This window comes from Lathyrus oleraceus, chromosome 4 (assembly GCF_024323335.1).
Source record: "Lathyrus oleraceus cultivar Zhongwan6 chromosome 4, CAAS_Psat_ZW6_1.0, whole genome shotgun sequence".
Lineage (NCBI taxonomy): Eukaryota > Viridiplantae > Streptophyta > Magnoliopsida > Fabales > Fabaceae > Lathyrus > Lathyrus oleraceus.
This window is the reverse complement of record NC_066582.1, coordinates 456,073,703-456,095,526: the sequence shown is the minus strand read 5'-3', so window position 1 is coordinate 456,095,526 and position 21,824 is coordinate 456,073,703. Positions and strand designations below refer to the sequence as shown.

Here is a 21,824-nt window from a genome sequence, read left to right as displayed (position 1 = left end):
TTGCTAATCCCTTCTATCTGTCAATTGCCTCTTCACTTAGGAGGACTTATCAAGTAACATGCCTCACTTGGAGGTCTTTGGCACAAATGTAAACAATCACAATCAGAGCCTCTTAAGGAGGACTTCAGCCAAATGCCTCCCAAAAAGGTGGCAGGACTTCCAGACTACATGGAGAAAAAGAATAGCTACCTAAGTGGTGTATTAACCATACTCCAAAGCAAAGCTCAAGCAAGAGCTAGCAACTAATGTACCTGTACAAAAGCCAAACAGTTAATGTTGTATTCAGAAAACCCAACAGACAACAGTGGAACTTTCCAATATCTACACAATCCAAGTCACAAGTGCAAGTACTCAAATGAGTTCATCACATCAAAGAACCTACAACACAACAAGAGTTAGTGATCAAAGAAATTGGCATCTCAAATAATGAGACCACACCCACCATCAAGGCTAAATGCTCAAACCTGAAACACAAAGCCCTATTAGTATGTGTACAAACCACTAGTACAAAGACTAGGTTCAAAAGCAAGTCAAATGACCAAAACAGAAGTCAATATTTCACATGAAGCACATTCAATCATGTCACAAGATGTCCTCAAAAGGACTAAGACCAATTCATAAGGCAAAGGCATCAAATGATCAAGGTAAAGCAAAGGCAAGCAATGTGATCAAAGTTGGACATTAAAAATAGAAAATCCAAATCAAAACAGAAATGCAACCAATGATCATGAAATTTTTTATGTGAGTTTATCATGTTATCAACAAGCATCATACCAAAAATTAAATCCAGAAGAGCTCAAATGGTGTATGAATGAAAATGCACAAATGCAAGGCACAAAATGTTGCACCAAATGTCACACTACATGTCCATGCGTCCAAAACAGTGATGGCATATGATAAAAGTTCCAAACCAAAGCTCAAAAATCAAATCACATGTGAGGATCAAGCATGCCAAATTTCAGATCAATTGGATTAACCATGAGCATTTCACAAAGCATTTAATGTAGCATATCAATTTGGCATAAAGTGCAATAAAAAATTACAAGATAAAAATCCAGAAACACACAAATCATGAAAATAATATCAAAAAATACTAGACATCAAAACAAGAATGTGGAAAAAAAATGGGATCAATTTGAAGCATTCTACTATTTTTTATGATTTTTTAAAGATGTATGAAATAATATGGAATATTAAAATGAAATGGAGGAAAAACAAAATTTGAAAACAATTCAGAAAAATGCACCAGCCAGGACTCGAACACACGCTAGCAAGGATGACAAAAGCGCTCAAAATAAAAATCAGAAACATGCAAACGCCAAGAATCGAACCCACGCTAGCAAGGTCTAGAAGAAAACAAATTAAATCCACAAAAATACAACACGCCAGGATCGAACTCATGCGTGCTTCCAAGGAAAAGGAGAAAATCGAACGAAATTCAGAAACATGCGTTAGCGAAGGATCGGACGCACGCCCTAAGGGATCCAAAAGCGCTCGAAACGCAACGCATCATTAAATTGCGTGGCATACACATAAGCGAAGTCAACAACAGCGTGGCAAGTCAAACGCTTCCTGGCCAATGATTCACGCACGTAGGCGGCACACTCAGCATCCACGGTGGCCAAACCCTAGGAACACGCAGAGACGCCGAAACAGTGGTTCCGGTCGTCTTCCCCGGTGGAATTCCGGCGGAGGCTCATGAAATTTTTCCAGAAATCAAAGAAATGCACACGGTTCGAAAGATCTTTCCACGTAGAATCCGAATATCATGTTCATTCAACCTAAATCTCACTAACACGCACGGATCGAAGGGAAACATTATTGACATAAAAAATTCCAGTTCATATATCAGGCTCAATACTCATCCATTTCAAGATCTAAACATATCAGCATGCTCAGGGGAACTAGATCTACACAATCATGGCAAGAAATTGGCAAAATAAGAGGATCGAATTCAACCTACTTGAAATTGAAGTGATCTAAACTCGTGTCCTCAGGCTTCCAAAGTCTCCAGATCTCTTCCTATGCTTGTATCTTGAAGCTTTATGCACAAAGAATCACTTGAATCTGCTCGAATCCAGCTCAATTTCAGAAATCCATCTTCATCTTCATGCACTCGATCTGCTTGAAAACTAGCTCAATTGTCCAATCCAATGGTTGAATCTTGCTCAGAATTCCACAAGGATCATGAATATGCAAAGAGATTGATGAATCATGTGAACAAAAATGAATTTCGGAGAGAGAGAAAATTGGAGGGAAATGTGAATTTTCAGATCTGAATTTGTATTCTTAGCAAAAATAATTATGATTTGGCTTTTATATGATGTGCTAATCATGCTGCTAATCACAATTAGGCTTGGTTAATCTTGATTAAGGAAATGTGAGGTGGAATACAAAAAATGCAAAATGGTTATGCATGGCTAATCCACACGTGAGCAGTACATGCAATGGCTATAATTGATAACATGAAATAATATCACATTTTTGGACTCGATTTAATTAAATTATATTATTATTTGTTTCGATTTATTTCATATCATTCGATATTACTTGGTATTTTCCTTCTATTTATTTCAGGTAACATTATTTGAAGCATACGTGAAAAAGAAAGAAAAGGAGGTGCAAAAAGAGGATAAAAAGCAATCCACTAAAGCCCAGCCCACAACTACAAGGAGAGGCGCTGTGATGCTGTGACGACCGCCACACAAGGTGTGACGAGCGTCACGCCCCCTGCTAAGTGTTACGATCGTAACACACGGTGTGACGGGCGTCACACCCCCATTCCTATATTTTTGGCTTTGACGCGTAACAGAAGCACGTTCACCTTTTTCTTCGCTTGAACAGTTGACGCGTGACAAAACCTACTGAAGGACTTTGGAAGAAACGGTCACTTGATGGATGGATATAAATAGGACCAATTATGGAACCCTGCAGCTGTCTCAATTTTTTCCAGTTTTCGGCACCGTGCATTATTTTTTACTGCTGTTTAATTTTCCAGCACTCTACTTTCCTAGCAATTTTTATTTCCTTTTCTTTTCCAGTCAATTTTCAAAGCATTCAATTTATTTTCTCACAATAGTTTCTACACCGGAAACTATTGTGTAACTTTTACTGGATCTAACCTTACGTTAGGTCATAGTATTTTATTCCTTCGCCTTTATTTTACTGTCTGATCGAAGATTGTGAAGAACAAATCCAACCGGCTTGTGGTGGAGTGTTCAAGCATCGAAGCTAGGAACAATCAAGATTTCTATTAATTTTACAGGTTCATTAATTTATTGTTTTAATTTATATATGCTCTGTACTGCTGTTTATCTATACTGTCTGTCTGATATGGCTGTATTTAAGTATAATTATTGTTTAGGCTTGTTTAGCATGTCCGGCTAAATAAACTTAGATATCGGTATGTAAAGTAAGCGGAATGAAGGAATCAAAACTAAGTTGGTTTAAATTTATTTAAAAATATAATCACTCTTTTTATGGTCTCAATTTACAGAGTTAATACCAAAGTTTTTGTACGAGAGTAAAAAGCATAAAGAAGTTAAAATCAATAGAACGACGGTTTGAGCTTTTAACTGGACAGTGTAAATTGGACACTAACTTTAAATCAGGGCGAAAACAATTTTTAAAGTTAATTAAATTCTAATCATTTTCAAAAAGTATTTTTAAAGGTTAAATGTGAGGACGAGAGTTAAGCATTTAAGTTAATCATATAATCTAAGTCAATAGAGCGAGAGTTTGAGACAAGGGTGTTTAAATGGTTAGCATTTTCTTAAAAAGAGTTTCTACAGATTCTATTGTTTTCAAAAAGTGGTTTTGGACTTAACTAAATAGTGAGAGCGTACGTTAATATAAAGTCATAGTTTGATTCAACAGAGCGAGAGTTTGAGAAAAGACTTTTAATCAATAGTGTCTGCTGAAAAGATTTATTTTAAAACTAAGAAACCAACAAAGATTTGATTCCCTAATTACGACGAACTACATACCGATATCCGCGTTATTTGATGTTTAATCTAGATCTTATTTTAGTTTTACTTTCCCCCCTAATCATCAAAGGATCATCCGCCTTAGCTTTACGAAGTAACCCTAGAAAAACGGTATATCGATTCATTAAGTCCCTGTGGGATCGATATCTTTTATTACTATGCGATTAGACTGTGCACTTGCAGTTAATACCCCAATAGACTCATAAAGTCGCGATCAAGTTTTTGGCGCCGTTGTCGGGGACTTTTATTTAGTCGATATCGTAACTCTTCTGTTACGCTGTAGAGACTAAGGCAATTTTTACTTTTTTTTCCTTTGTTTTTCGTTGATTTGTATGCCACATACTCGCTCACAAGGCGAACCGTACTACTTACGAATCAACGACGTTGAACGATATCTCCGAGTCTTACGACGAATTCGAGAGTATCGTGCAACAAACAATATTCCTCCAATCGAAATTCCTGATCTCAAAAATCTTCTTCCTTCGCCGATACCCGAGATGGCAGAACCAGCTCGTGCCCTTCGAGATTACGCCGCTCTATCGCAAGATGAGCCGCATTCGAGTATTGCTCCACCCGTAATCGAAGCAAACAACTTCGAACTTAAACCTTCGCTGTTACAAGCAGTGCAACAGAATCAATTCTCTGGAAATCCTACCGAGGATCCAAACCTTCATTTATCTGTATTTGTCTAATACGCTGATACTGTTAAAGCTAATGGTGTCACTTCAGAGGCAATTCGACTTTGTCTCTTTCCTTTCTCGTTAAGGGATAAAGCTAGAAGATGGCTTCAGTCTCTTCCTTCCAACTCAGTCACCACATGGAATGAGTTGAAGAAAGTCTTTCTTGCCCGATATTTTCTTCCAAGCAAAACAGCTATGTTGAGAGCCCAGATAAATGGATTTAAACAGAAAGATAACGAGTCTCTTTTCGAAGCCTGGGAAAGATACAAAGACATGATGAGACTTTGTCCACACCATGGTTTAGAGGACTGGTTAGTAATTCATACCTTCTATAATGGTCTCTTATACAACACAAGATTAACGATAGACGCCGCCGCAGGTGGTGCGCTTATGGATAAACCTTACGCTGACGCTTATCAACTTATCGAAAGCATGGCCCAAAACCACTATCAGTGGGGAAGCGACAGGACAATGGTAGAAAAACCTCAAACGAAAACTGGCATGTACGAGATAAGTAGCCTTGATCATGTTAATGCAAAAGTGGATGCTCTTGCCCAGAAAATTGAAAGTTTAAATGTATCACCTCCAGCCACCGTGATTGCCGTAACTCAAAATTGCGAAGTCTGTGGAATCCAAGGTCACACTTCTACAGATTGTCAACTCCTAACAGGAATCCAAGCAGAGCAAGTGAACTATGCTCAAGGAAATCCTTACTCGCATACCTATAACTCAAATTGGAAGAACCATCCTAATTTTTCATATAAGAGTAATAATGCTTTATACGCACCAGGACAGGCTCCCAGTCAAGCCCCAGCTATACCTCCTGGATATCAAAAGCCGACCCCATCTACGCCTAACAATAACGTTCCTAGGAAATCCAACTTGGAAATCATGATGGAGAACTTCATAGCTTCTCAACAGCAAACCAATAAAGATTTCTTAAACCAGAATGTACACACTAACGAACAAATTAAACAACTAGCAAGTAAAGTAGATGCCCTGACTACCCATAACAAAATGCTGGAAACACAAATCTCACAAGTAGCTCAATAACAAGCGCCTACTGCTGCCCCAACTGGTACATTTCCTGGACAACCCCAACCTAACCCGAAAAGCCACGCTCATGCAATTATATTGAGAAGTGGAACAGAGGTAGAAGGACCATCTGATCCAAGAATTGAAAACCAAAACTCTAAAAAGTCAACTGAGGAAGAAAATAAACCTAAGGAAAAGGAAGAGAGTAATAAGGAAACCGTAGAAAAGAAGGAACCTTATGTACCTCCATCGCCTTATAAACCACCTATCCCTTATCCTCAGAGGCTAATTAAAACCAAAGACGCGGGCCAATTTAAAAAGTTTGTTGACCTACTGAAACAATTAAACGTCACCATTCCTTTTACAGAAGCTATTACACAGATGCCCTCATATACTAAGTTCTTAAAAGAAATTATATCTAATAAAAGGAAACTTGAAGAGAGCGAAACCGTTACACTCACTGCTGAGTGTAGCGCAATAATCCAGAATATGCCTCCTAAACTTAAGGACCCTGGTAGTTTCTCTATACCCTGTCATATAGGAAAATTTGTCATAGACAAAGCTTTATGCGATTTAGGAGCCGGTATCAGTGTTATGCCCTTGTCCATATGCAAGAAACTGGAAATGGGAGAATTAAGACCAACTAAAATGTCTGTGCAATTAGCAGATCGTTCCGTTAGATATCCCGTAGGAATTCTTGAAAACGTTCCCGTGCGCATAGGTCAATTCTACATTCCCACCGACTTTATAATTATGGACATAAGAGAAGATGAAGTTACCCCCATTATACTGGGAAGACCATTCTTAGCAACCGCCGATGCTATCATAGACGTAAAACGAGGACGACTCACTTTCGAAGTAGGAGAAGAGAAAATTGAGTTCATTCTTTCCAAATTTTTGAAAGCACCTGCAATAGATGACACATGTTACTTCATGGATATCATCGACGAATGCATAAAAGAAACAGAGTTAGAAAATGACAAATTGTCTGACTATCGCGCAGAAGACAGACTAAACCAATGTTTAGCAATAACACCGGATACTACGCAATGCCTTAAGAAACCAACCCTCGACCTGAAAACACTTCCCAAAAATCTGAGATATGAATTCCTAGACTCAGAACTTGAACGACCAGTGATAGTTAATGCAGACCTAGGAAAACTCGAAACCGAAAAACTCCTACAAATCTTAAGAAAATATCCAACCGCACTAGGATACAACATCGCCGATCTCAAAGGGATAAGTCCTTCTATTTGTATGCATCACATCATGCTAGAAGAAGACTGTAAAACTTCTAGGGAACATCAGAGGAGATTAAACCCGATCCTGAGTGAGGTAGTGAAGAAGGAGGTAACGAAGTTATTAGAGGCAGGTATCATATATCCTATATCCGATAGCAAATGGGTTAGTCCTGTACACGTAGTACCAAAGAAAGGAGGTATAACAGTTATCGAAAATGAAAAAGGAGAAACTATAACCAAACGAATCGAATCGGGATGGAGAATGTGCATTGACTATAGGAAACTAAACAAAGCAACCCGAAAAGATCATTTTCCTTTACCATTCATAGACCAGATGTTAGAACGACTAGTAAAGCATTCTCATTTCTGCTATCTGGACGGTTACTCAGGCTTCTTTCAAATACCAATTCATCCTGATGACCAAGAAAAGACAACGTTCACATGTCCTTTTGGTACCTTCGCTTATCGACGAATGCCGTTTGGCTTGTGCAATGCTCCTGCAACCTTCCAAAGGTGCATGATGGCAATATTCGCCGATTTTCTCGAAAACATCATGGAAGTCTTTATGGATGACTTTTCCGTATGCGGGCAAAGTTTCGAAGAATGTCTTGAAAACCTAGAAAGAGTTCTAGAACGATGTGTAAAAGTAAACCTAGTACTTAATTGGGAAAAATGTCACTTTATGGTACAAGAAGGAATTGTTTTAGGACACATCATATCAAATAGAGGAATTGAAGTAGACAAAGCCAAAATAGAAGTAATCGAAAACCTTCAACCTCCGAAAACTGTGAGAGAAGTACGAAGCTTCTTAGGACATGCCGGTTTTTATCGACGATTTATTAAAGATTTCTCTAAAATAACTAAACCTTTAACCGGATTATTAATGAAAGATGCTGAATTCATCTTCGACAATAAATGTTTAGAAGCATTTCAAACGCTTAAACAAGCATTGATCTCCGCGCCCATAATGCAGACCCCGGATTGGAATGAACCATTCAAAATAATGTGTGATGCAAGTGACTACGCCGTAGGCGCTGTTTTAGGACAACGAAAGGATAAAAAACTTCACGTCATATATTATGCGAGTAGAACTCTAGATGAAGCGCAAATGAATTACGCCACGACCGAGAAAGAACTTTTAGCAGTAGTATTTGCACTAGATAAATTTCGTTCCTACTTGGTCGGAGCTAAAATAATTGTTTACACTGACCACACTGCCATTAAGTACCTCTTAACAAAAAAGGATGCTAAACCTAGACTCCTAAGGTGGATCTTGTTGTTACAAGAATTTGATTTGGAAATCAAAGATAAAAAAGGAACTGAAAACGTAGTAGCAGATCACCTTTCTAGACTTGAAAATCTGGAACCAGAAAGAACATCAATCAATGATGACTTCTCGTACGATAAACTTATAGCTAATTTGGAAGAAAATAGAGCTGATGAACAGGTAGAGACCACCTTGGCTGTATGCGTTACACCATGGTACGCCGACTTTGTCAATTATTTAGCCGCCGGAATAGTTCCACTTGATTTATCCTACCAGCAAAAGAAACGATTCTTCCATGAAATGAAACATTATTATTGGGACGACCCTTTACTTTTCAAAAGAGGCCCCGATGGTATTTTCCGTCGGTGTATACCTGAAGAAGAGATAGAAAGTATAATCCAACATTGTCATTCCGCTCCTTATGGTGGACACGCAAGTACATCCAAGACCTGCTCTAAAATCCTACAAGCCGGTCTTTATTGGCCAAACATATGGAAGGATGTGCATGCTGCTGTCAAGAAATGTGATAGATGTCAACGCACAGGAAACATATCTAGACGTGACGAGATGCCACAAAAGGGCATTTTGGAAGTAGAGATTTTCGATGTATGGGGAATAGATTTCATGGGACCTTTTCCACCTTCTTTCGGTAACAAGTACATACTCGTAGCGGTTGACTACGTATCAAAATGGATTGAAGCTATAACTTCTCCAACAAACGACACACGAGTAGTAACTAGACTCTTTAAGAATATAATCTTTTCAAGATTTGGTGTCCCAAGAATAGTAGTCAGTGATGGTGGATCGCATTTCATATCTAGGATACTCGAAAAATTATTGTTTAAGTATGGCATAAAACATCGAGTGGCGACACCTTACCATCCTCAAACCAGTGGACAAGTGGAAGTGTCTAACAGAGAAATTAAACAGATATTGGAAAAAATAGTCGCCACCTTAAGGAAAGACTGGTCATCAAAATTACCCGAAGCTTTATGGGCATATCGAACCGCTTACAAAACTCCCATAGGAACAACCCCATTTAGGCTTATTTATGGTAAATCTTGCCACCTCCCGGTAGAGTTAGAACATAAGGCCTATTGGGCTATTAAAATTTTAAATTTAAACTATAAGGCCGCCGGTGAAAAGCGAATTCTTGACATAAACGAATTAGAGGAACTTAGACAAGACGCCTACGAAAATGCCAGAATCTATAAGGAAAGAACGAAAAAATGGCATGATAAACGTATATCAAGAAAAACCTTCAAACAAGGCGATGTAGTCCTTTTATTCAACTCTAGACTTAAGTTATTCTTAGGAAAACTAAGCTCTAGATGGTCAGGCCCTTTCCAAGTCACTAATGTTTTCCCTAGTGGAGCTGTGGAAATTAAGGGAAAATCTATGGAAACATTTATCGTAAACGGGCAGCGTCTGAAACATTATCACTATGATGAAAACAATGAAGACTCGCAAGTCCTGAAATTAGACGTATTGTCTCCTAAATCTATAGATTAACATTTACTAGTTTTATGTCGAGCTTGCGACATTAAACAAAGCGCTTCGTGGGAGACAACCCACAAATTTTTTTATTTTTATTTCTTCTTTGATTATTCTCTTTTTAATTTTATTTAGTTTTCATTCTCCGTATTCTTTATTTTAATTAAATTTTTCTTCTTTTCTTCTTTCGGCATTTGGCCAAATCCTGACTAAATTCTTGTTTTTCTTTTCTTTAGTTAACACTAACCTGATGGGACAAATTGATCGTATGGGTATCAAATTCAGAGGGAAAGCTCAAAGACAAAAATTCGAAGAACTAGCAGAGAGAGAGATGCACCCAAGTTTCTATGCTGATGATTGGGCAATGACTGCCCTTGGACTAAGAGAGAGTGTCCTGTATCTGTTGAGTCAAATAGGGTGGGAAACCACACCTATTCGAAGATAATTTGTTACTTACCGGAGGCTATGTAACACCCCGATAAAAATAAGATAATTATTTAATTTAAGTTAATATTATATTTATTAATTTAATTAAACAATTGGAATTATTGGATTATTATTATTATTATTATTGGAATAATAATTATTGGAAAATATATATAAGTTGGAAATAAGAAAAAGAGTCCCATTTGGTAAAGAAAGGGTTTCACGTGAAAAGCAGAGAAGCGGCTGAAAAGAGGAAAAGGGCAAAGAGACAGAGCAAGAGGAAGAAGGTTGGAGAAGAGAAAAGCTTGAAGCTTAAAGATTCGCCGGATTAACTCAGGTAAGGGGGGTTTATCGTCGTTTAATGGGTATTATGGGTTAACATGTAATGGGTAGTGATAAGCCGTTGATTTGACCCTAATTGGGATGTTGAATGCTGAAAAATTGTGTTGGATAAGTTGTGTTAAAACTGAAATTGAATCCGTAATTGGATGGGTAGTGATTTTCCGAAAACGTAGCTTCTTACGGAATTGGAATCGGAGGTCCGGAAGTCCTCCAACGGCGGAAAATGCGGAGAATTCTGCATTCTGCTTCGTGTTAGCGCAGGAACAACTCTCTGTCTTGCGTTAACCGGTTAACCCAGGGTGTTAACCGGTTAACACTGTTATGAATTGTGAAAAATTGCTGTTTTGTCTGCGTTAACCGGTTAACCCAGGGTGTTAACCGGTTAACACTGTTGTGGTTTCTGAGAAATTGCTGTTCTGTCTGCGTTAACCGGTTAACCCAGGGCGTTAACCGGTTAACACTGTTAAAATTGGCCAGGAAGCGTGTTCTGTCCTGCGTTAACCGGTTAACCCAGGGCGTTAACCGGTTAACACTGTTGGAAAAGTGAAAAAATGATATTTAATTGTTGTGTACAATTGGGGATTGGCCTATATTGGTGTATGATATAGGAAGGATCATTTCCCGTTGTTTTGAGCAGTGTAGGTATTAGTAGAGTGTGCTAATACTGTGATTGATTATGTGGCATGACATAATATGATTCTGTGATAATTGTATTGATGATGTATGATGGTGTGCATAATGTTGTGAATATATCTATTATGTATGCTATTGTGAATGGACTGTTTATGGCTTAGAGTGTGAGCATATGTCCATTGTGGATCGTTGTTGATGTTGCATGCTAGGTGATTTAGCGTGCATAATATGGCCTTTATGGTGGTAGCTAATTCCCATGGTGAGGAATTAGTGATGAGTTATTGTGGATTGTTGTTGATGTTTGCATGCTAGGTGATTTAGCGTGCATAGCATAGCCCTTGGGGTGGTAGCTAATTCCCATGGTGAGGAATTAGTGATGTGAGTCACTAGGTCTCAAATGAGTGGGACTAGTGAGCTTGGTAGCCGTACCTGGATTTGGTCGGTGAAGTTGAACTATATGTTCACGAATAGTCGGTACCGCATTCATGGAGTCTCATTGCATAATGTATGTATGGCGTATAATATGAATGGATGTATTCCAATATTATACGTGTGTTTTGTGTTGGTGTTGAGTATGAATTGAGATTATACGTGTGCTTTATGTTGGTGTTGAGTATGAATTGAGATTATACGTGTGCTTTATGTTGGTGTTGAGTATGATGTTTGAGTTGATGTGCCGTTACTGAATGTGTTATGATTAGGGTGATGAAATGTGTTAAATTACTTAACATTGCATGATATTTTATAATGCTTATTATATCGATTGAGGAACTCACCCTTACAACTATTTTTCAGGTAACGAGCAGTGATTGAGTAGGAGCTAGTGCTTGAAGTCTAGTGTAGTTCCTTAGTGGGTCATGCTCTGGTAGATGTAACATCGGGATGGGATGTTTTAAATGTTTTATTGTTGGTTGTGAACCAGTTTATATGTAATATGCTACATGTTTTGCATGATTGATTTAATCTCTATCCGCTGCGTATTGTGCAAATGCTTTATGTTTTGAATTAATAAAAGAGCATGACAGTTATCATGGTGAATGGTGTGAAGTAATTGTGTGACACCCTTAATTGCATATTTACTCTGATTGATATATGTTGTTATTTTAATTAAACTTTTGGGGTATTTTAGAAGGGTGTTACATTAGTGGTATCAGAGCATAGTCGGTCGAGTCGAGTCGTAATTATTCTGTTTCCCTGTACGTGATAAGTGTTGTGTAACCCTATTAGTACTTATTGTTTTAGCTTGTTGGGTTTTCAGAATAGAGATGGCTGGAAGAGGTAGAGATGATGCTGCGATTGCTGAGGCTCTGGGTATGCTAGCTGGAGTACTTGGAGGAAATCCGAATGTTGTGGGACTGGGAGCTGCTCGTCAACTGAGTGAGTTCCAGAAGAACAATCCTCCAATGTTCAAGGGAGCATACGATCCAGATGGTGCTCAGAAGTGGTTGAAGGAGATCGAGAGGATCTTCCGAGTGACTGAGTGTGCCGATAACCAGAAGGTCAGGTTCGATACGCATATGCTGTCAGAGGAAGCAGATGATTGGTGGGTTGCTACCCGCACTGAGTTGGAAGCTGCTGGGAGTGCTGAGATCACTTGGGCGGTGTTCAGAGAGAGATTCCTGAGGAAGTACTTTCCAGAGGATGTCAGAGGAAAGAAAGAGATAGAGTTCTTAGAATTGAAGCAGGGCAACCGGTCTGTTACTGAGTATGCTGCTAAGTTCACAGAGCTGTCGAAGTATTACACTCCCTATGATGAGGCTACTGGGGAATTTTCAAAATGTGTGAAGTTTGAGAACGGGTTACGTCCCGAGATCAAGCAGGCTATTGGGTATCAGCGGATTAGAGTGTTTTCTGACTTGGTTGACTGTTGCAGGATTTTTGAACAGGATACCAAGGCCAGAGCGGAGAGCTATCAGCAGAGGGTTGATAGGAAAGGCAAGAATCAGAATGATCGTGGGAAACCGTATGCAGCTGGAAAAGGTTTCCAGAGACAGAGTGGGATGAAGAGACCTAGTGGGGGAGACTCCAGTGCCCCCGCTAAGTGTTACAGATGTGGTCAGGCTGGACATCGTTTCCATGAGTGTACCAGTGCTGAGAAGAAGTGTTTCAAGTGTGGAAAAGGTTGTCACTTGGCTGCAGAGTGCCGGTTGAAGACTGTGACTTGTTTCAACTGTGGAGAAGTGGGTCATATCAGTCCACAGTGTCCTAAGCTGAAGAAAGAGAACCAGTCGGGAGGCAAGGTTTTTGCTTTATCGGGTTTGGAGACTTCTGTAGATGATCGTTTGATCCGAGGTACGTGTTATATTAATGGCTTTCCTCTTGTAGCTATTATTGACACAGGTGCGACTCATTCCTTTATATCTTTGGATTGTGCTGTGAAACTTAAATTAGAGATATCTGAGATGCATGGTAGTATGGTGATTGATACTCCTGCGAAGGGTTCAGTGACTACTACTTCCGTTTGTTTGAATTGTCCTTTGAGTATTTTTGGTAGAGACTTTGGGATAGACCTCGTGTGTCTTCCACTAGTGCAGATTGATGTTATCCTGGGTATGAACTGGTTGGTGGTTAACCGAGTTTATATCAACTGTTTTGATAAGACTGTGATTTTTCCTGAGATTGAGGAAGGAAAGAGTTTGTTTCTATCAGCAAGGCAGGTGAATGAGGCAGTAGCAGATGGGGCAGAGTTGTTTATGCTGTTAGCGACTTTGGAGGCTAAAGATAAACTGGTGATTTGCGATCTAGCCGTGGTGTGTGATTTTCCTGATGTGTTTCCTGAAGAAGTGAATGAATTACCGCCAGAGCGTGAAGTTGAGTTCTCGATTGATTTGGTACCTGGTACTCGGCCGGTGTCGATGGCTCCGTACCGTATGTCTGCTGTTGAGTTAACTGAATTGAAAAGTCAGTTGGAAGATCTGTTGGATAAGAAATTTATTCGTCCGAGTGTGTCACCGTGGGGTGCACCAGTGTTATTGGTTAAGAAGAAAGAAGGTACTATGAGGTTGTGTGTGGACTACAGGCAACTGAATAAAGTGACGATCAAGAATCGGTATCCTTTGCCGAGGATTGATGATTTGATGGATCAGTTGGTTGGTGCGAGTGTGTTCAGCAAAATAGATTTGAGATCGGGGTATCATCAGATACGTGTGAAAACTGAGGATATTCAGAAGACTGCTTTCAGAACAAGGTATGGACACTATGAGTATTCTGTAATGCCTTTTGGTGTGACTAATGCGCCTGGGGTATTTATGGAGTATATGAATAGGATTTTCCATCCGTACCTAGACAAGTTTGTTGTGGTGTTTATTGACGATATTTTGGTGTATTCGAAATCTGAAGAAGAGCATGCTGAACATTTGAGAGTGGTTTTAGAAGTTCTACGAGAAAAGAAGTTATTTGCTAAACTGTCTAAGTGTGAATTTTGGTTAGAAGAGGTTAGTTTTCTTGGTCATGTGATTTCAAGAGGTGGTATTGCTGTTGATCCTTCTAAGATAGAAGCGGTATCTAAGTGGGAAGCTCCGAAGTCAGTTTCTGAGATAAGGAGTTTTCTTGGACTTGCAGGTTATTATAGGAAATTCATTGAGGGATTTTCTAAGTTGGCATTACCGTTGACGATGTTGACTAGAAAGGGGCAAGCTTTTGTTTGGGACTCAAAATGTGAAGAAGGTTTCCAAGAGTTAAAGAGAAGGTTAACTACTGCTCCTATTCTGATATTACCAAGTCCGTCAGAACCATTTGAGGTTTACTGTGATGCTTCATTGTTGGGTTTGGGTGGTGTTTTGATGCAGAATAAGCAGGTTGTAGCTTATGCTTCGAGACAACTGAAGGTTCATGAGAGGAACTATCCGACACACGATTTAGAGTTGGCAGCTGTGGTATTTGTTCTGAAGTTATGGAGGCATTACTTGTACGGGTCAAGATTTGAGGTTTTCAGTGACCATAAAAGTTTAAAGTATTTGTTTGATCAGAAAGAGCTGAATATGAGACAGAGGAGATGGTTAGAGTTTCTGAAGGATTATGACTTTGGTTTGAATTACCATCCGGGTAAAGCAAACGTAGTGGCTGATGCATTGAGTCGGAAATCATTGCATATGTCTATGTTAATGGTTAAGGAATTGGATTTAATTGAGCAGTTTAGAGACTTGAGTTTGGTGTGTGAGAGTACTCACAATAGTGTTAAATTGGGAATGTTGAAGTTAACGAGTGGTATTCTGGATGAGATTAGAGAGGGTCAGAAATCCGATGTGCTTTTGGTTGATAAGTTGACTCTAGTGAATCAAGGTCAAGGTGGTGAATTCAGAGTTGATGAGAATGGTGTTTTGAAATTTGGTAATCGGGTGTGTATTCCGGATGTTACCGAACTTAAGAAGAGTATTCTTGAGGAAGGACATCGTAGTGGCCTGAGTATTCATCCTGGGGCTACGAAGATGTATCATGATTTGAAAAGGTTATTTTGGTGGCCGGGAATGAAAAAAGAAATTGCGAGTTTTGTTTATTCTTGTTTGACTTGTCAGAAGTCAAAGATTGAGCATCAGAAGCCGTCTGGACTAATGCAACCGTTGGCTATTCCAGAGTGGAAGTGGGATAGTATCAGTATGGATTTTGTTTCTGGTTTACCGAGGACAAGTAAGAATTTTGAAGCCATTTGGGTGATTGTTGACAGATTGACAAAATCGGCTCATTTCATCCCGATCAGAATGGATTATCCGTTAGAGAGATTAGCTGAGTTGTATATTGAGAAAATCGTAAGTTTACATGGTATTCCGTCGAGTATTGTTTCGGACAGAGATCCTAGATTTACATCGAAGTTCTGGGAAGGTTTGCAGAGGGCTTTGGGAACTAAGCTGAGATTGAGTTCTGCATATCATCCGCAGACTGATGGTCAGACTGAGAGGACGATTCAGTCACTGGAGGATCTTTTGAGGGCTTGTGTTTTGGAAAAGGGAGGTGCTTGGGATTGTTATTTACCTTTGATTCAGTTTACCTACAACAATAGTTTTCATTCGAGCATTGGTATGGCACCGTTTGAAGCTTTGTATGGTAGGAGATGTCAGACACCTTTATGTTGGTATGAGTCCGGTGAGAGTGCTGTGGTTGGACCGGAGATTGTTCAACAAACTATGGAAAAGATTAAGATGATTCAGGAGAAGATGAGGATTGCTCAGAGTCGTCAGAAGAGTTATCACGACAAGAGGAGGAAGTCACTTGAGTTTCAAGAGGGAGATCATGTGTTTCTTCGTGTTACTCCGATAACTGGGGTTGGTCGAGCTTTGAAGTCGAAGAAGTTGACACCTCGATTTATTGGTCCTTATCAGATTTTGGAGAGGATAGGGGAGGTAGCCTATCGTATCGCTTTACCGCCGTCACTTGCGAATTTGCATGAGGTTTTTCATGTGTCTCAGTTGAGGAGGTACATTCCTGATCCGTCACATGTAGTCCAAGTAGATGATGTACAGGTGAGAGATAACCTGACTGTTGAAACATCACCTATGAGGATCGAGGATCGAAGCAGTTGCGGGGTAAAGAGATTGCTTTGGTAAAGGTAGCTTGGGGAGGACCAGCAGGTGGCAATGTGACTTGGGAACTTGAGAGTCAGATGAAGGAGTCTTATCCTGAGTTATTCACTTGAGATATGTTTTCGAGGACGAAAACTCTTTTAGTGGGGGAGAGTTGTAACACCCCGATAAAAATAAGATAATTATTTAATTTAAGTTAATATTATATTTATTAATTTAATTAAATAATTGGAATTATTGGATTATTATTATTATTATTATTGGAATAATAATTATTGGAAAATATATATAAGTTGGAAATAAGAAAAAGAGTCCCATTTGGTAAAGAAAGGGTTTCACGTGAAAAGCAGAGAAGCGGCTGAAAAGAGGAAAAGGGCAAAGAGACAGAGCAAGAGGAAGAAGGTTGGAGAAGAGAAAAGCTTGAAGCTTAAAGATTCGCCGGATTAACTCAGGTAAGGGGGGTTTATCGTCATTTAATGGGTATTATGGGTTAACATGTAATGGGTAGTGATAAGCCGTTGATTTGACCCTAATTGGGATGTTGAATGCTGAAAAATTGTGTTGGATAAGTTGTGTTAAAACTGAAATTGAATCCGTAATTGGATGGGTAGTGATTTTCCGAAAACGTAGCTTCTTACGGAATTGGAATCGGAGGTCCGGAAGTCCTCCAACGGCGGAAAATGCGGAGAATTCTGCATTCTGCTTCGTGTTAGCGCAGGAACAACTCTCTGTCTTGCGTTAACCGGTTAACCCAGGGTGTTAACCGGTTAACACTGTTATGAATTGTGAAAAATTGCTGTTTTGTCTGCGTTAACCGGTTAACCCAGGGTGTTAACCGGTTAACACTGTTGTGGTTTATGAGAAATTGCTGTTCTGTCTGCGTTAACCGTTAACCCAGGGCGTTAACCGGTTAACACTGTTAAAATTGGCCAGGAAGCGTGTTCTGTCCTGCGTTAACCGGTTAACCCAGGGCGTTAACCGGTTAACACTGTTGGAAAAGTGAAAAAATGATATTTAATTGTTGTGTACAATTGGGGATTGGCCTATATTGGTGTATGATATAGGAAGGATCATTTCCCGTTGTTTTGAGCAGTGTAGGTATTAGTAGAGTGTGCTAATACTGTGATTGATTATGTGGCATGACATAATATGATTCTGTGATAATTGTATTGATGATGTATGATGGTGTGCATAATGTTGTGAATATATCTATTATGTATGCTATTGTGAATGGACTGTTTATGGCTTAGAGTGTGAGCATATGTCCATTGTGGATCGTTGTTGATGTTGCATGCTAGGTGATTTAGCGTGCATAATATGGCCTTTATGGTGGTAGCTAATTCCCATGGTGAGGAATTAGTGATGAGTTATTGTGGATTGTTGTTGATGTTTGCATGCTAGGTGATTTAGCGTGCATAGCATAGCCCTTGGGGTGGTAGCTAATTCCCATGGTGAGGAATTAGTGATGTGAGTCACTAGGTCTCAAATGAGTGGGACTAGTGAGCTTGGTAGCCGTACCTGGATTTGGTCGGTGAAGTTGAACTATATGTTCACGAATAGTCGGTACCGCATTCATGGAGTCTCATTGCATAATGTATGTATGGCGTATAATATGAATGGATGTATTCCATATTATACGTGTGTTTTGTGTTGGTGTTGAGTATGAATTGAGATTATACGTGTGCTTTATGTTGGTGTTGAGTATGAATTGAGATTATACGTGTGCTTTATGTTGGTGTTGAGTATGATGTTTGAGTTGATGTGCCGTTACTGAATGTGTGTTATGATTAGGGTGATGAAATGTGTTAAATTACTTAACATTGCATGATATTTTATAATGCTTATTATATCGATTGAGGAACTCACCCTTACAACTATTTTTCAGGTAACGAGCAGTGATTGAGTAGGAGCTAGTGCTTGAAGTCTAGTGTAGTTCCTTAGTGGGTCATGCTCTGGTAGATGTAACATCGGGATGGGATGTTTTAAATGTTTTATTGTTGGTTGTGAACCAGTTTATATGTAATATGCTACATGTTTTGCATGATTGATTTAATCTCTATCCGCTGCGTATTGTGCAAATGCTTTATGTTTTGAATTAATAAAAGAGCATGACAGTTATCATGGTGAATGGTGTGAAGTAATTGTGTGACACCCTTAATTGCATATTTACTCTGATTGATATATGTTGTTATTTTAATTAAACTTTTGGGGTATTTTAGAAGGGTGTTACAGGCTAACTCTAGAATTCCTTAGCTCCCTGATCTATCTACCAAACCATGGAAAAGGAATAAGCCGAGGTTTCATTCAGTTCAGGATGTTCAATATGGAGTATCAATTTAACATTCAAGACTTTACTAACCTTTTAGGGTTCCCTACCTCTTTTGATACATTCACCATGAGCCAAGAAGACCTTTTTGAATATAGAGAGCTTGAACATTTTTGAGGAAGTTTGACGGGTAATGACGACCCTGAGGAACATGAGTTTCTTTCTGGAAACATACATAACCCAACTTTTCGTTATTTCCACAAGATCCTAGCACACACTCTTTTTGGGAAGAAATCAAACATCACCACAATATCACGTGATGAACTCTTCATAATATTTTGTGCTTCTCAGAACCGTCCAGTGAATGGTTCCACCTATATGTTGGCGAGCTTCGACCGCCTTATTCAAGCTGACCGTGCACCGATCCTAATAGGAGGACTGATAACCATGATTGCTAATGCTATTGGATTGCGCCAACCCATGCTTGATTTGAACCCTTTCTGTGGCATTGAGCCTATGAATATACCTTTCCTCTTCAACACTATGTTTATAGGAAACCTTGGACCTGGAGAGTTTGAACTAATAATTAATAACCAAGCTTTCTACCTATTCACCATGCCTAGTCCGATGACTAGTGTCCATAACCGAAACAATTGGCTCTACAACCTGAATGGAATACCTTCCCCTGTTAGATCTATTAAATCCATCCAAGACTATGAGATTTGTGACGACCAGATTCCTTATGCTGAGTCTGATCCACAGACACCTACAGGTTACCATGATGTTGCCTCTCCACCTCATCCTATCCCGACCGCAGAATCGGCAATACCTGATCTTAGACATCATATGCCCGGAACTGATTACAACACCGCCATTCAAGCCTTGATATCAGAACAAGATGCCATCAGAAAAGAGTTAACTAATATGGGACATGAATTTCTGGGATACATGAGTAGTATGACAAATCAATTTCATGAGTTGCTACACCGTGTCAATTCCTTTGCCCCTCCGGCCAGAGATCCTGCAAGTGGCTAGAAGTTTTTAGTTAATTAATTTTAGTTTTAGGGAATCTATAGTTTCGTTTAACATTGTTTTAATCTTAGTATTTGTTTTTCCATTTTTTCTTTTACCTTCAAATGTTACATTATGTTTATTTTATGAAGCTATTGCATTATTGGTTAAATTTTATTTTATTTTGATTTATACCGTGTCAATTCCTTTGCCCCTCCGGCCAGAGATCCTGCAAGTGGCTAGAAGTTTTTAGTTAATTAATTTTAGTTTTAGGGAATCTATAGTTTCGTTTAACATTGTTTTAATCTTAGTATTTGTTTTTCCATTTTTTCTTTTACCTTCAAATGTTACATTATGTTTATTTTATGAAGCTATTGCATTATTGGTTAAATTTTATTTTATTTTGATTTATGCAATATCTACAATTATCAATAATGATATTTACTGTATGCTGCTTACATAGCCTATTAGAGAAAAAAAATATATTTATACACTATAGTGTGTAGTAGAGTAGCATGCATGGCAGTTCAAAAATATAACAATAGCAAAATATAATAAACATAAACAACAACAAAATAAAAACAATAAAATAATAATAACAAATTATGAAGCACCCACGTAAGTGACCGTTGCAAGCTGACTGGTGTGACGAGCGTCACACAAGCCATCACGGTCGTCACGCAAGCGCCCATGACGCCCGTAACACCTTCTATCACGAGCGTGACAACTCCAGAATAGGTGAACGTTAGTAACCGTTGGGGACACGACCGTTGCTCCCCCGCCTTTTTATTTTCCCCATTAACCCACCTCTTTACACCATTCCACTAACATTCCTCCACATTTATTTTTCTCTCACCCACTCCTCTTCCAACTTCCAAAAACTTTTCCTATAAATACCTACACTTCATTTCTCCCTAAACCACATCATTCCAACAAACCACTCTATACAAATACATTTGCATCCTCTTTCCTTCTTTCAACCCACCTATCAATATGGCGGAAAACCAACAGTTCAGAAATATTATCTTCCGATCCGAAGATGATAATTATCAACGGGAGCAGTTCGATCGGTTTCAACAACGAGGTGTCGTCTCTACCAGGTATCCTGATTTAAATTGTTTACAAGAATTAGGATTACTTCAAGGTGTGCAATGGATGCTTCAGCTTGCTGATTTAACCTTTCTTTGCACACACAATCAACCTACCTACCCATCACTCACCTTAGAATTTTTAAGTTCCTATTCATACACCACTCCAACCGGTGAAGACGAGTACTTAACCGGTACCGCAAATTTCCGCATGTTCAACACCGAGTACTCACTATCCCAGGATCAATTGAGTGCCATGCTACACTTCCCTGTAGGAGGCCAAGTCCACCCAAGAATCCCTCCGAACTCACAGTGGCACATAAACGCCTTCGACCTCTTTAGAAAAATATCTGGTGTGGAAACAAACAACTGGGATGTACTACTTGCTTCACACATACATAACCCAACCATCCGGTATTCTATCCGCATCCTGCAAAACACCATTTTTGGTCGACCCAACAACAGCAAAGTCAACGCGAAGGAATTATTCTTCCTCCACTGCGTCTTTGAAATGGATACAAAGGTAAACGCCGCCTCTTTCTTATTTCACCATATCCGCACCCTATGTGCTAGAGGCCGCCAACCTTTTGTGATTGGAGGATTGATAACCTCCATAGCACTTGGTCTGAATCTAGGGGACCGACTTCAAAATTTACAATCTCTACCACCCCTATTTATGGATATAAGCTATTGTCGCTCCAGCCGCTTAATCAAAAATAGGGTAGGCGGAAGGTATTATCTTATGGTGAATAACCAAGAAGTCCCAAGCGTTGTTTTGCCCAACATTGCCCTCACAGATGTCACAAACCCCGACCGATTCATCTACGATCTGAATGCTC

At 39.2% G+C, this 21,824-nt stretch overlaps 1 non-coding gene across 1 annotated transcript; it reads right to left on the bottom strand.

Moving 5' to 3' along the window:
* Positions 1-4,861: 4,861 nt before the first annotated feature.
* Positions 4,862-4,968, bottom strand: LOC127077050 (small nucleolar RNA R71). Its single transcript, XR_007787037.1, has one exon. It is a non-coding gene; the product is annotated as a small nucleolar RNA R71 (small nucleolar RNA).
* Positions 4,969-21,824: the final 16,856 nt, after the last annotated feature.